At 37.0% G+C, this 14112-nt stretch overlaps 1 long non-coding RNA gene across 1 annotated transcript in view; it reads right to left on the bottom strand.

The window, feature by feature from the left end:
- LOC116478560 (uncharacterized) overlaps nt 1-13100 on the bottom strand; it is a 191395-nt gene extending 178295 nt beyond the window's left edge. Inside the window, exon 1 of the long non-coding RNA XR_004250792.1 lies at nt 12989-13100. This is a non-coding gene — a long non-coding RNA (uncharacterized LOC116478560). The remainder of the gene's footprint in view (nt 1-12988) is intronic.
- Nucleotides 13101-14112: the final 1012 nt, after the last annotated feature.

Here is a 14112-nt window from a genome sequence, read left to right as displayed (position 1 = left end):
AACTCCTGACCTCAAATGATCCTCCTGCTTCAGCCTCCCAAAGTGCTGGGACTACAGGCCTGAGCCATCACGCCTAGCCCAAAATTCAGTTTCTTAATGCGTTTAGTTTGTCTTTTTATTATGTATTTTTGGTGGGGAAGATATAAAAATAAAACTTTTCAGTAAAATTATTTCTGAATTATTGTACATATATCTAGAATTCAAAATATTTTCAAAGGAAACTTCAAGACACAGGGCAAATATTTTCGTTCTTTATATTTTGTAGGTTAGCTGCCACACATTGAGGATTTCAATCTAAAACAGGCTATAAGTCCATTTGAGAGAAATGAAGGGCCTAAAATTAAAATAAAACAAAACCAAACTTCAAGTAGTCTTAATAGGCGGAGGGCCTACCATTGTCTGTTCAGTTTCTACATTTAACTCAAGTAACACTGAGTTTTTCTAATTATTTGCTTTGAGGGATACTAAGATTGACATCTGTTAATTAACAAAATAAATCTGTAAATTAACAAAGCAGAAAATACTGTCTATTTAAAAACAAAATAGCCGAGTGCCGTGACTCACGCCTCTAATCCCAGGGCTTTGAGAGGCTGAAGTGGGCGGGTCACTTGAGGCCAGGAGTTTGAGACCAGCCTGGCCAACATGGTGAAATCCTGTCTCTACTAAAAATACAAAAATTAGCCAGGCATGGTGGCGCATGCCTGTAATCCTGGCTACTCAGGAGGATAATGAGGGAGAATCGCTTGAACCTGGGAGGCGGAGGTTGCAGTGAGTTGAGATCGTGCCACTGCACTCCAGCTCGGGCAACACAGCGAGGCTGTATCAAAAATAAATAAATAAATATAATAAAATAAAAATGAAAACAAAATAAAACAAACAAAATAAACAAAACAAAACAATAATACCCAGTCCAGTGAAATCTTTACTATGAATATGCAATCAATGTTGTCACTATAACAGCTGCATACAAGAAGAGGGAAGGTTAGGCTGTTGGCATTGGATATGGTTGCATACGAAGCACTGATAATGTGCTTTCTTCTCTTCTTTCATGGTATGCGTCTTCTGCTGCAAAGAAAGGATAAGATCTCAAAGCAAGAAACTTTCTTCTGTTCAATCTGTGCTACAAGCTGTTAGCCAGCTGGCTTGTCCAAAGTTACTCCTCCTGCTTGGGTGGATTGATAGTAAGCCTGACTTCCTAGCCTGGATAACAGCCACTTTTACAAATCCTATTATGCCATACACTTCTCTCTTTCTATATGCACAAAAGTTGTGAATATTCGTCCAATGCCATCAGCATTTGATTATTTCTATCTCATCTACTAGGCTATAAGCTCCATTAGTACAAGGATGTGTTTTCGTTTGTTTGTTGTTTGTTTCACTTTTACGCATCCTAGAAGCTATTTCTTTTAGTTATCTATTATTGTGCAGCAATTTACCACAAAACCTAGTGACTATAAAGCAGTGTGATGATTACTCAAAAAAATTAGATATAAAATTACCACATATGGTTGTCAATTTAAAACAACTGAAAGCAAGAACACAAACAGACATTTGTATGACCACGATCATAGCCACATTATTCACCACTGTGAATAACCACTCAAAAGGTGAGAGCAATCCAAGTGTCTATTGATGGATGAATGGAGAAATAAATATTATTCAGTCTTAAAAATGAAGGAAAGTCTGACACATGCTGCAAACTAGATGAAATTTGAAGACATAATGCTAAACAAAGTAAGCCAGTCACAAAGGAGCAAACACTGTATCATTCAACTTAGATGAGGTAACCTGCAGTAGTCAACATCATAGAGACAGAGAGTAGAATAGTGGTTGCCAGAGGCTGGGGAGAAAGTGTAATGGTGAGTTAGTATTTAATGATAAAGAACAACGGTTAGGGAAGATGAAAACGTTACGAAGATGGATGGTTGGTGATAGTTGCATGTTTTAGTCCTTCTACACACTGCTGATGAAGGCATACCTGAGACTGGGTAATTTATGAAGAAAAAGAAGTTTAATGGACTCACAATTTCATGTGGCTGGGGAGGCCTCACAGTCACGGCAGAAGGTGAAAGGCATGTCTTACATGGTGGCAGACAAGAAAGAATGAGAGCCAAGCAAAAGGGGTTTCCCTTTATAAAACCATCAGATCTCATGAGACTTATTCACTACCACAAGAACAGTATGGGGGAAACCGCCCCCGTGATTCAGTTATCTCCCACTGGATCCCTTCCACAACATGTGGAAACTATGAGAGCTACAATTCAAGATGAGATTTGGGTGGAGACACAGCCAAACCATATTATTGCACAATGATGTAAATGTACTTATTATCACAGAAGTCCATACTTAAAAATGGTTAAAGTAGTAAATTTTATGTTTTGTGTATTTTACTACAATAACATACACACACACACACACACGCAAACATATTACTTGACAGTTTCTATAGGTCAGAAATTTATGCATAACTTAACTGGGTCCCCTGTTTCAGAGTCCCTCACAAAACTGAATCCAGGTGGCACTGACTAAAGGTCTCATCTGATCTATGACTGAGGAAGGATCACTTCTAAGGTTGTGTGGTTGTTTGCTGAGTCAGGACCTCAAAGTCTTTAGGACCAAAAGCCTCAGTTCCTAACTGGATATTGGTTCCAGGTTATTTTTCTGTTCGTTGCTATATGGTCCTCTTCAAATGTCAACTGGCTTAATCAAGACGAACCAGCTAAGAAGGCAATAAAGAGAGCAGCAAGACAAATGTCACAATATTTTGTAATATAATCAGAGAAGTGCATCCCTTAATGCTGTCATATTTTTTGGTTATAGCCAAGTTGCTTAAGGAGAAGACATTACAAATAGCCATAAATAGCAGGAGGTTAGGTAGGACTTACTGGGACCGTTTTAGAAGTCTCTCTAAGAAGGTAGATAATAGGAATGGGCGAGAACTCCAAAGAGAAGTTGAATCCTCCCATAGACAGGAGGTCATTGCTGAGCAGCGGCTCCACCCTGAACTCTGAGTCTTTAGTAAGGATAGATGAAATTACAGGCTAGGGTCATGTCAGAGCCAGCCTCCAGAAGGAAGCCAATTTTGTGATTTTAGGAAAATAATGACCATCTTTCTGGGTCAGAGAATGCATAGAGCCTAAGACTACTGCCAGGATGCAGCAATATTTAAGACTCAGTCCAGTTCAAATGCTCTACACCTTGCTGGATGGGTTAGGCAGATATTTGTGGTTGAAGCCTAGGCCTTAGATTTTTCTAATTACTTTCTGTAATGGCTTTATAATTGGGATGAATTCCAAGTTAATTGTCTGATAGGCTTCTTTGGTTAAAAACTTTGACTGCAAAATATTTGCCAAGGCAACTCTACTTGCCATCTTTTCTGCCAATAAGATTTGAGAGTTACACTTCTGGGCCAAGGGCAAGGCAAGCTTCTCAAGAGCTCCAATGCAAGGTGATTTTTCTGACTCTTGAGCAAAGACATTTCTAGGTGATCAATGTAGCCTTTTTGAAAGAACCTTATTTGGGGATATGGGGAGTAAAGGTGATAATACAGCTAGAGTGGAGAGACAGAGGAGAATGTTTTGTTTATTTTTGTAAAGAGTCGTCATTGCTTTTTTGTTTGTTTTTTCAAAGTGGGATGCTCGATAAAGGCAGGAGGAAAGCATGTCACCTAGTGAAAGGACAAAAAGGCACATCACATAAATAAAATGGACCCCAAAGAGCCTCTCCTCAACCTGAAGCTCTCTCCTCCAATGCTGTGCATGGCTATCATTTGTTCTAAGTGACAAGAACTTCAGATTCCAGAAAACAATTAGCTCTTAGTCCAACATTTTTTAAAACAAAAAATGACATCCTTTCTCTATCTGAATCAAATACCCTAACTATATGAATAGTTAATACGTAAATATTTATATGCATAATAATACTCACAAACTACATGCATGTATTTGCAAATTGCATATGTATTTACAAATACCAAGGACTTTTCATTTCCATTTCATTTTTCGAGAGGATTTTTTATCTCAATACGAAATCAATGTATAGAGTGGCCATAGTTATCTTCCTGTAACTCCATCATAGGAGATTATTATTGTTAGGTAAAATGACACACAGATATGTTAACTTAGTCACAACATTTTTAGGGATGAGAACGGGTAGACAAAAATGGGGAAGTTTCTAGTGGATTGCCTTCCTTGACTCAGTGGAGCCCTTTCACTTAATCAGCCTAAAAAATGCAGTTGGATATAGAATCCTACCACTGAAACTCTAAGTAACATGAAGAGGGTACCTTAGACATCCCATAAGGAATGTGAATCCAAAGAACTAGGAACTAGCCAAGCCTCACCTTCATCAACAAGTAGCTTGTTTCTAGTCTACTTTGCTGGCTGTAAATCTGCTGTAGTTCAAGTAACCAATCCTGTATGAATGAAAAAAAAAACATATCAATTAATAACGAAGGCTTTTATAGCAAAGAAGCCAATATTTTAGACGGATGTAAGATGTCTTCATCAAAAAGATGAAAACAATGTAAAAGGTTTGCCTTTACTGACTCTGCTTTTTAAAAAAATTCTGTCATTCCAAACAGTTCAAATGTAAAAGTGATACTATTTTCCATTTTTTCATCTAGGAATTCATACCACCTCCCACTGGCTTGAATGTAATATCTTTTTTTTTTTATTATTATACTTTAGGTTTTAGGGTACATGTGCACAATGTGCAGGTTTGTTACATATGTATCCATGTGCCATGTTGATTTAAATATCTTTAAAAAAATTCACTATTTCCAGTGTTACAAGTATCCTCTTTCAAATTATATTCAGTCTAAAAACTCATTCTCTATGATAAAGTAAGTTATCTTTCTTATTTCTTTTTGAAATGCCCTGAACTTGCTTATCAATCTTGGAATGCACCTGAGATACCAAACCTCAAAAAATACATTGAGCTCTGAAATTTTCTAAGAGAATTTCTCAGCACAACAAGGCTCACTTTCTGAAACCATGCTCTTGAAACCAGGTAACTCCAAAGGCTCTTCCTCTTTTTCCTCAAATTTATTGTCAAAAATTTGTGAAATTCTTTGTAGAAACAAACAGTAAAAACCAGAATGTGTCCCTGTCAACATATAATTTTGCTTTAAAATCTAGTTTCTCCTTCCTCTTCCTTCTCATTTATCTGTCTTAAGCACCTACCTGAAAGATTCAGCTTTATATTTTGCATATACTCTAGAATGCACGAGTCGTGTAGAATCCTTAAGTTTGGCAATAGCATGTCTGATTCCATTTACATCCTCTAGAGGGAGAATGGAATTACTGTTTATACAAAATTATATTATGCCCAGCAGGATATTTTTGATGACCCAACACAAGAAATGCAATAAAACACTCAAGTGAGAGGTCCAAAATGGCTTATTCTTTTATACATAGACAGTCAAATTGGAAGGCTTACTGTACTTCGGTTCCAACATACTGTAAATGATAAACACTTTGATAAAAAAAGATGTTTTGTTATAAATTTAAGTAAACTCCAATTTACCCACAGTTTTTTTTAACCTCTAATATGTTTTGTGTAATGATTTCTTATATTGTAGTGTATTATACTTACCTCTATAAAATAATTTTTCCCAAAACAGGGATAGAATTGGTTTAAGTAAATGTGTGTTCAAGTTTAATTCTATGTTTAAGCTCAAACAATCTCTTTGGGTAAGAATTCAAACACACACACACACACACACACACACACACACACACACAGATATACACATAAATACACACTGAATTTTTCTTGATAGGTTTATGGAAAAGTAAAAATTTCTGACTTTTGCCTGTACTATGTTTACATTATTTCTCCCCCTCTATTATGTCCCCGCTCATATTGATATAAATATAAACATCATATATATATATACCCATATATTTCATGCTTGAGTTTCCATTTAGAGATTTAATCCCAATTCTATACATAAATATGCTCAAAACTTGAAACACATAAGCTTACTTTAAAGAATGACTCATTGCTGCCCATGAAGCTATGTCAATACTTATGCAATTCCTTTTCCTTTCAAATTTATCTTTCCGTACTCTGCTTCATGAGATTGTGCACACAACTCTTCTCTGTCATTAGATGGCTTCCTCTTAAGTCCCATAGAAAAATGCACAAAAGGAAGACAAAGACAGGAGGAAGAGAAAAGGAAGGGCTCCTTTCCATTCTGTTCACTGTTTCTGTCAGCAAGTTACTCACTTGAGGAGCAGCAGTGTTAAAGGATCTAGTTTCTTTTGATATTCCTAGAACCAGCTGCCTCTGAGGCAGCGGAACCATGTGAGCATGCTTTATGGGAATGGTTTGATGGTTTACTTGGCACTGAATATAGCAGTGAGTTCTTTACTAAAAGAAAATGGGAAAATGGCAATCCATGGCACTCAGTTTCATTACAATTAATGTCACTTGTGGTTGATTGTGACAAAGATCTTACTAGAGCAAGTGCTTTGGGCACTAAGTGGCAACTACACTTTACCTTACAGAAATAATAAAGGCTATAAAGCCTGTGAGTAAGATGGCCAATACTCACTGCTCTGGAGCTTTCAGAAAGAAATTATGAACTTAGTCTCTAATCTCTGAGATCAACTCAGTGGCTAAGTAACAGAAAACTTCAATGGTGGCCTGAAACCAAAATCTTATTTCTTGCAACTGTCTCAAAAAAATAAATCCAAATTTTATTGTGTGGGTTACATGACTATATGATAATGTGATTTGCAGTCACAAAACCCCTGATGTGGTTGTTAGGACATTGGAAAGAAGTAGGAACCTCAACCTTGGAATAGAGACATCTGGATGGATTTAGAAGAAAATGAACACCTTGAACACCTGAATCATTCAGTGCCTTTTCTAAAAAAAAAACCATAATATATACAAAGATATTTTTAACCTTTTTGCATATGCTTTGAATACAGAGCTTATCATTTGATACAAATACAGCTCATAATTCATAGTTTTTTGGCCTTCTTTTACATGTTTTTTCTTTCCCCCTTCAGTTTACAGTGATATCTACTCTTGGCAAAGCCAACAACTTTAAACTAAACATAACAGTTTCCACCTACCCCAAACCTGTATCTTTTCATGGGTCTCCTACTAGGTTAACTTCTATTTATCAGATTAATTACCAAATTCAGTTCAGGTCAGAAAAGATTTTGGAATTTACTACATGCCTATAATGATGCTAGACACAAACACAGATGTTGAAGTAAGCTTCACACCCATGCATCCCTTTTCGTTTTTTTCCACTCCATCTTAATAATCTCCTTATTGATCTTCCTCCCTTATTTCTTCTTTTTCTCATAAAGATTCTATTTTTGGTCAGTATTCTAAGCTATTATCTCTAGGGAGTCTATATACAGTTTATGACATAAAGAAGATACCAATATAACCCAAGACCATGGTAAAGAAAGAAATTACACACACTATCTTAGGTACAATCTGATTCACTTTGTTTTTAAAATTCCTGTAGTTGATTGACTCAAAATATCTAAGTAAGCAGAACTGTGTAACATAATTTTTCCAAGCTTCTTTCTGGAAGTATTTTCCCTCTAGAGGTAATTGTTTGATACTTATCTTAATGAAATACATCTACTGTGCCATCATATCATATATGATGTTATATAATTTGTTTTCCCTTCAGTCTATATAATGCTATAATGTAATAAATGCATCACTGACCCCGTCTGATGGCATTGCCAAGCTCCCCTGTTTGGTAAAAGAGCCTGAAACAATAGTAGTTATATGCTGACTTATTGATAATGAAGAAAAATTCCCAGCACCAGGCTGATATTTACATATCAAGAGCTCATTTGCATTGAGAAAAATTTTGTGTTCTTGACATGAAAACAAATGGTTTTCACATTTGTTTTCCTATCCTGGAAAAATTATTAAACCAAATAAGTGAGCAGAGTTGAGCTGCTTGATACCCCAACCTCTATGAAATTGAAATGTATAACACCACAGGCCTTATTTCATTTCAGAGGCTTACTGGTTTCAGACATTTAAGGAAATCCTCCACAGGTGATTAGCTGACAACTAAGGTAACTTAACAGAGACCTCAGTAGCCATACCCAACAAAGAATAGAGATTTTTTCATATTTGGATTACAAAAGTAATTAAATGAACAACTATAACAAAAAAGTAAGTAACAACAACAACAAATCCAGCGAGGGGAAATCTGATTTCCAGAATTGTCATATTGCATTGTGTATTAATATAATGTCCTATTTTCCAAAGAAGATTATGAGATGTGTAAAAAAATAGAAAGTATGGCTCACATACGGAAAACCTAAAGCATTCAATATACTTTGTTTCTGAAGAGGCATAGACATTGGACTTACTAGACAAATCAGTTATTTTAAATAAGTTCAAAGAACTACAGGATACCACATCTAAGGAACTACAGGAAAGTATGAGAATGATGTGTTGCCAAATAGAGATGGTCATTACATAGATAGAAGTTTTAAAAATGTACCAAAGAGGAATACTGAGGTTGAAATTCAGCAATGAGGCTGGGCGTGTGGATCACGCCTGTAATCCCAGCAATTTGGAAGGGCAAGGTGGGTGGATCACCCGAGGTCAGGAATTTGAGACCAGCCTGGCTAACATGGTGAAACCCTGTCTCTAATAAAAATACAAAAATTGGCTGGGCGTGGTGGTGGGTGCCTGTAATCCCAGCTACTTTGGGAGGCTGAGGCAGGAGAATCGCTTGAACCCAGGAGGCAGATGTTATTGCAGTGAGCTGGGGCTGCACCATTGCAGGGGCAAAAAGAGCCAAGAAGAGTGAAACTCCAACTCAAAAAATACAAAAATTAGCTGGGTGTGGTGGTGGGTGCCTGTAATCCCAGCTACTTTGGGAGGCTGAGGCAGGAGAAGCGCTTGAACCCAGGAGGCAGAAGTTATTGCAGTGAGCTGAGGCCGCACCATTGCAGGGGCAAGAAGAGCCAAGAAGAGCGAAACTCCAACTCAAAAAAAAAAAAAAAATTCAGCAAGGAAATAAAAATGTCAGTAGAGGGGACTAAAGCAGATTTGAGCAAGTAGGAAATTAATACTCAGGGAACTAGAATATAACTCAATTAAGACTATCCAGTCCCAGGGACAAAAAGAAACAATAATGAAGCCAAATTTAAAGAGCCTCAGAATCCTGCAGGGAATCAGCCAGCATCCCAATCTGTACCAGGAAATCCCAGGAGGAGAGGAGAGACACAATTGGAGGCAATTGGATGACATATTCGTAGTGACAAAAGAAAAAATACTCTCAGTGAAGAACTCTTATCTCCCATGAAACTCCATCAAAAATGAAAGTGAAATTAAGATACTCCCACATAAAGAAAAACTGACACTCCATAGCTAGTAGACTTGTCTTACAATAATTACTAAAAGGAATCTTTAAAGACAAACTAGAGAATAACCAATTCTGTACAAAGAAATAAAAGAGCAGAGATAGAGATAACCACTTCAGTAGTCTGAATGACTCCATTATGGTAAACTTCCCTCTTAGAGCCACCCTCCTGACATAACAATCTCTTGTTTACCTAATGCTTGTCAAGTGTACTTCCACTGCTAAAATACCCGCGATTCATAGAAAAAATGATGTCGAAAATCATTCCTTTTCTTTATGTCTGGCCTACTTTTGAATTTTTGCATTGCTTTTTCTAATTACTCTTTCTCTTGATCACAGGGGACAAAGATATTCTTGTCTAGACACTGCCATAAATCTAAAATTTTGGCTTTGGGGAACAGGTAAAAACATCAGAGCAACCTGCTGTCAGACCCACTTCATGCATAAGGCAACTAAGATCCCGCAAAGGCGATGTGATGTTTTCGAAGTTTATATAAATAATGCTATTCCCTGCCTTCTAGAGCAATAAGACTGCATTTTTGTAATGCAGCTATATCAAGCCAGCAGCTTATAGACTTTCTGGTGATGAGCATATTCTTTTTGAGACAATATTTTAAAATCAGAACGCTTCACATAGAACTATGTAGAAACAATTGAGAGATACGGTGGATCTTAGTCCTGTGTTCCATGTAACACTTAAAAGGCTATTGCTTTGGGTTCCTGTCAATAGCTCGGTGGTACCTATTGTTTTGATGTCACATAACTGCCCATACACCCTGTCTGACTCCCATACACCTGTCTGACATTTATCTTTGCAAGCCAACCTTGGTATCATACACTTTTACAAAAAATTCGGTATCTACTATAATACAAGTAAGGCAACACAGAACTGGAATATATATACACAAAAACATTTACATAGACATATACATGATTGCACACCCACATACTAAGTTACCTACATTTATCATATGGTTCAAGTGACGGCAGACAAGCATGAGGATTCAGAGGAGGCTTTGGAGTTAAACAGTCTGGCTTCAACTTTCACTTTTATCACTGAGTAACTATGTAGCACTGGGAAAGTCTCTTGAACTTACTGAGACATGGTTTCTTAATTTGCAAAATGAATATGATGGCATTTTTGGGAAAAAAAATAAAGAAACTGAGTGAAACTTTTAGCAAAGTGCCCAATGTTCGTAGATTGAGATTTCTTGCAGGCTGGGAACTGGCACCAAGTTCTCCTGACTTCCAGGCAGAGATTTTTCCCATCATGTCACTTTTAAACACTCACCATCTCTTATGTGTCACCCTAGTCCCTAGTCTCTGCTGCTGTGTAATGTAAAAGATTCACGAGGTGGGAAGAGTCTGAAAGGTCTCATAACCAAGCACTTTATGAGTGACTGAGCATTTTTGACATTCTGTGCTCACAAAAGCCACCCTCAAAGATTTTTATATGGGGAAACTGAGGATTGCCCTGTGTGGGCAGTGGCTCACTGAGTCATATAGTCAGTTTGATCCTGAATAGGACTACTGTAGATGGTTTTATGTCCAATTAGCCATGACTGTTAAAGACTTAAAAAAATGAGAATAATCAAATTTTATGCTTCACTAGGTCAATCAATGGCTATGGAAGTGCAGCTGCTCTCCTTTACAAATGCTTCCAAGAGTTTTTCACAATTCATTGGACACCTAAGTGGGTGATTTTTACCTCTGTTGAACTAATGACTTGTAAAATTTATCTCAGCCCCAAATCCAGACCACTCAATTCAATGTCTAGAGGCAACCAGGCTTCACATTGTCAATTTTCTTCCTTCTTTCTCCATTTTCAGGCATTTGCTCTGAATCTTACAATACCTTTGCTGATTATATGACCAAATAGCACATAAGAAAACTCAGACTGAGGGAGCAGACATGCTTTTTGAGACAGTATTCCCTAAGCCTCTGGTACCTCATAAATGAACGTATCTGAAGCTTGCATGACAACATTCCTCAAAGTTTGGTGCTTGGCTTACCTGCCTCAGAATTACTTGTTGTCAATTATGAAAACTACAAAAATAACATGCAAAAAAGTAAAATAAACAACAAAATGAAATAGAGAAAGAGAGAGAATAAAAGAAATCTTTCAAGCTCATACTGTAACAAACTTTGCAATCTCTGGAGGGAAGACACAGGAATCTGCCTTTGTAACACATGCATTTCTGATGTCCCTGATGCACAGACAACTATGAGATTTCCTGAGCAATTTGCCCAATCAATGAATATTTAGAGTATTATGACAGTTTGAGAATTGCTTGAAATGTATGGAAACTATTGGAATTACTTCAGCAACACATCTTGCAATGTAGGAGGTATCATGGAGCCTTTGAAGTTATAGGGCCAACCCTCTAGGAGTACACAGTGCTCTTCAACTCCTTGCGTACAATAAAACCAGAAAAAGGGTAAAGGAGGTGACATGATTTCAGATAGGCCGTTAAGTATAGTCAGGATTTTAAAGAAAGGACAGAAAAAGACAGAATTTTCCATATAGGGAGGGACAATATGGATAAATGGGAGGAGATACTAATAGTATGTTGTTTAGGGATAATGGAAAAAGATATGAATGAACAAAGATAAAGAAACTGCAAATGTGTACACTGTTTCCAAAAGTAGTAATGGCAGGAATACTTCTTGTGTTGCATTGTACTATCTCGTATTGTTGCAAATCTCTAGATCTAGTTTATGGTGTACCCAATGTGAACCTGGCTGAGATATTTGACCCTCAAAGTCTCCTCCTCCAAAGTCGACCAGTTCCACTTTGGGCTTAAAGTGATGGGAAGCTGAGGCAAGACAGAATGAAGGCCCTGAGATGGCGACAAAAACTTCCACAAAGAGCAGGAAAAAATGGAAAATAGGGAACAAAATAAAGGCAGAGACACATCCATCTCTGCTTGTCTTTCTACCTGGATCCCAAGGGGCTACCTCTCCACTCTGAAAACCAAAGAATCACCTCTGAAGAAATTTGTACGTGTATGAGGATCAACCTACAAAACTTAGCATTGTAAAATATTGTTGAAGTGGAAACTGGAAACCACATTCATTTTATTTAAATCTAAAATAGAGAATTATATTTTTCTCAGGATTTTGTATTGGATTTAATAGGTTTTGTTTTTTGTTTGTTTGTTTGTTTGTTTTTTGGTAAATCCTGGATAGCTTGGAAGATCTACATATGATGAACATGTGCTTTTTTTTCTGGTTTGTAAAATTGAAGAAATAACATTTTTATTCTTTCTCTTTCCATCCCCTGACTAGATTAGTATTGCTTATTAACACTATTCTGGAGCTGTAGTTAGTGGTGAGGTGGTATTTGAGTATGGCGTGTGGGCACTCATGTAGGTTTATCTGCTGAAGTTGCTTGAATTCCTAGTGGCAAGTGGAAGCAAGGCTTACATGGGAGAGTCTTCTGGTTGCTGTGCTCTGCCTACTTCTTATAGTAAGGCCTCATTGCTATTGTCAGTGAAAGGTACTGCCAGACTTTATCCAAAATATTGGTCTAAGCATCGCAACTACACAGGATATTCATGTACACAATTAGTACACTGGAAATATAGTTTTCTTAAATCACCCTACATAGATTTCTCCTACCTTTCATGAAAAGTACTTCAACTTCTCTCTGGGGCTCAGTAGCTTCCCTGCCCTCAGGCTGTGTTCTTACAATGGGGCCAATCCCACTCCAGTTCCAGACATGGGCATAAGACTTAAGCCCAAGTCAAGAAACACATTTCATTCCCTTGACTATAAACATTGAGGTGAGGGTAGTTATGAAATCACATTGGGGCTAGTTTGAACCAATCAGAGGAGAGATTGATCAGAAAAGAGAAAGATTTTTTTTAATTGCTATTTCTCTTCTTTTTTCCTGGATTTAATCCTGCATAGAGTAGGAGAACCTAACTGAGAATGAAGCCAGCACAAATAATGGGAGAAGAAGACTGGAGATAAATTTCATGGATGATATCATTTGACTCCTAAGTCAAGCTACACATGAGGATAAATGTTATCTTGGATTTTTTAAGTTTTATTACAAAACATAGTCTTATTATACTTCTGGCATCAAGAATATTTATTTGTTTGCATGTTTTCATTTTCTACTTACGAGTGTCCTGATGCTAGTTTTTAATAATTAAAAGCATTTGCTTCTTCCAAAGTTTATTAGACATTTCAGCAATATGACATCATTCTTTTGGCTAGATATCAGTACACACTACCATTTTACTTTAGTTCTAAATCCTTTCCATCTCCTTCATGTATTTTTCTAGTGAATGACCTATAAACAAACATGTATAGTGAAAAGACTGCCACTTAAAGGGCTTCTTTGTTTAATTTCAACACAAAGATTGTCTTGAAAGTTGAGTTTTATCATCTAATACATTACTATGGTAAAATATGGCTTTCATATGCTTGATTTTCTAAAGCATGTATTCACCTATAAGATATTCTCATTTTTGTGTCCTACTTGGTCTACGGATGCTTGGTCCACTGGTTTTAGTATACTAAAATCATTAGGAATTATTAAAATATAATAACACCAACTTATTGAAAGATAAAAACTCTCCCCCTCCCCTCCCCTCCCCTCCCGTCTCCTTCCTTCCTTCCTTCCTTCCTTCCTTCCTTCCTTCCTTCCTTCCTTCTTCCTTCCTTCCTTCCTTCCTTCCTTCCTTCCTTCCTTCCTTCCTTCTTGTGGGGGTGGGATATTGAAGGGATTAAATGCC

The sequence above is a fragment of the Hylobates moloch genome, unplaced genomic scaffold (genome assembly GCF_009828535.3).
Source record: "Hylobates moloch isolate HMO894 unplaced genomic scaffold, HMol_V3 SCAFFOLD_3, whole genome shotgun sequence".
NCBI lineage: Eukaryota > Metazoa > Chordata > Mammalia > Primates > Hylobatidae > Hylobates > Hylobates moloch.
This window is presented reverse-complemented; position numbering and strand designations above follow the sequence as displayed.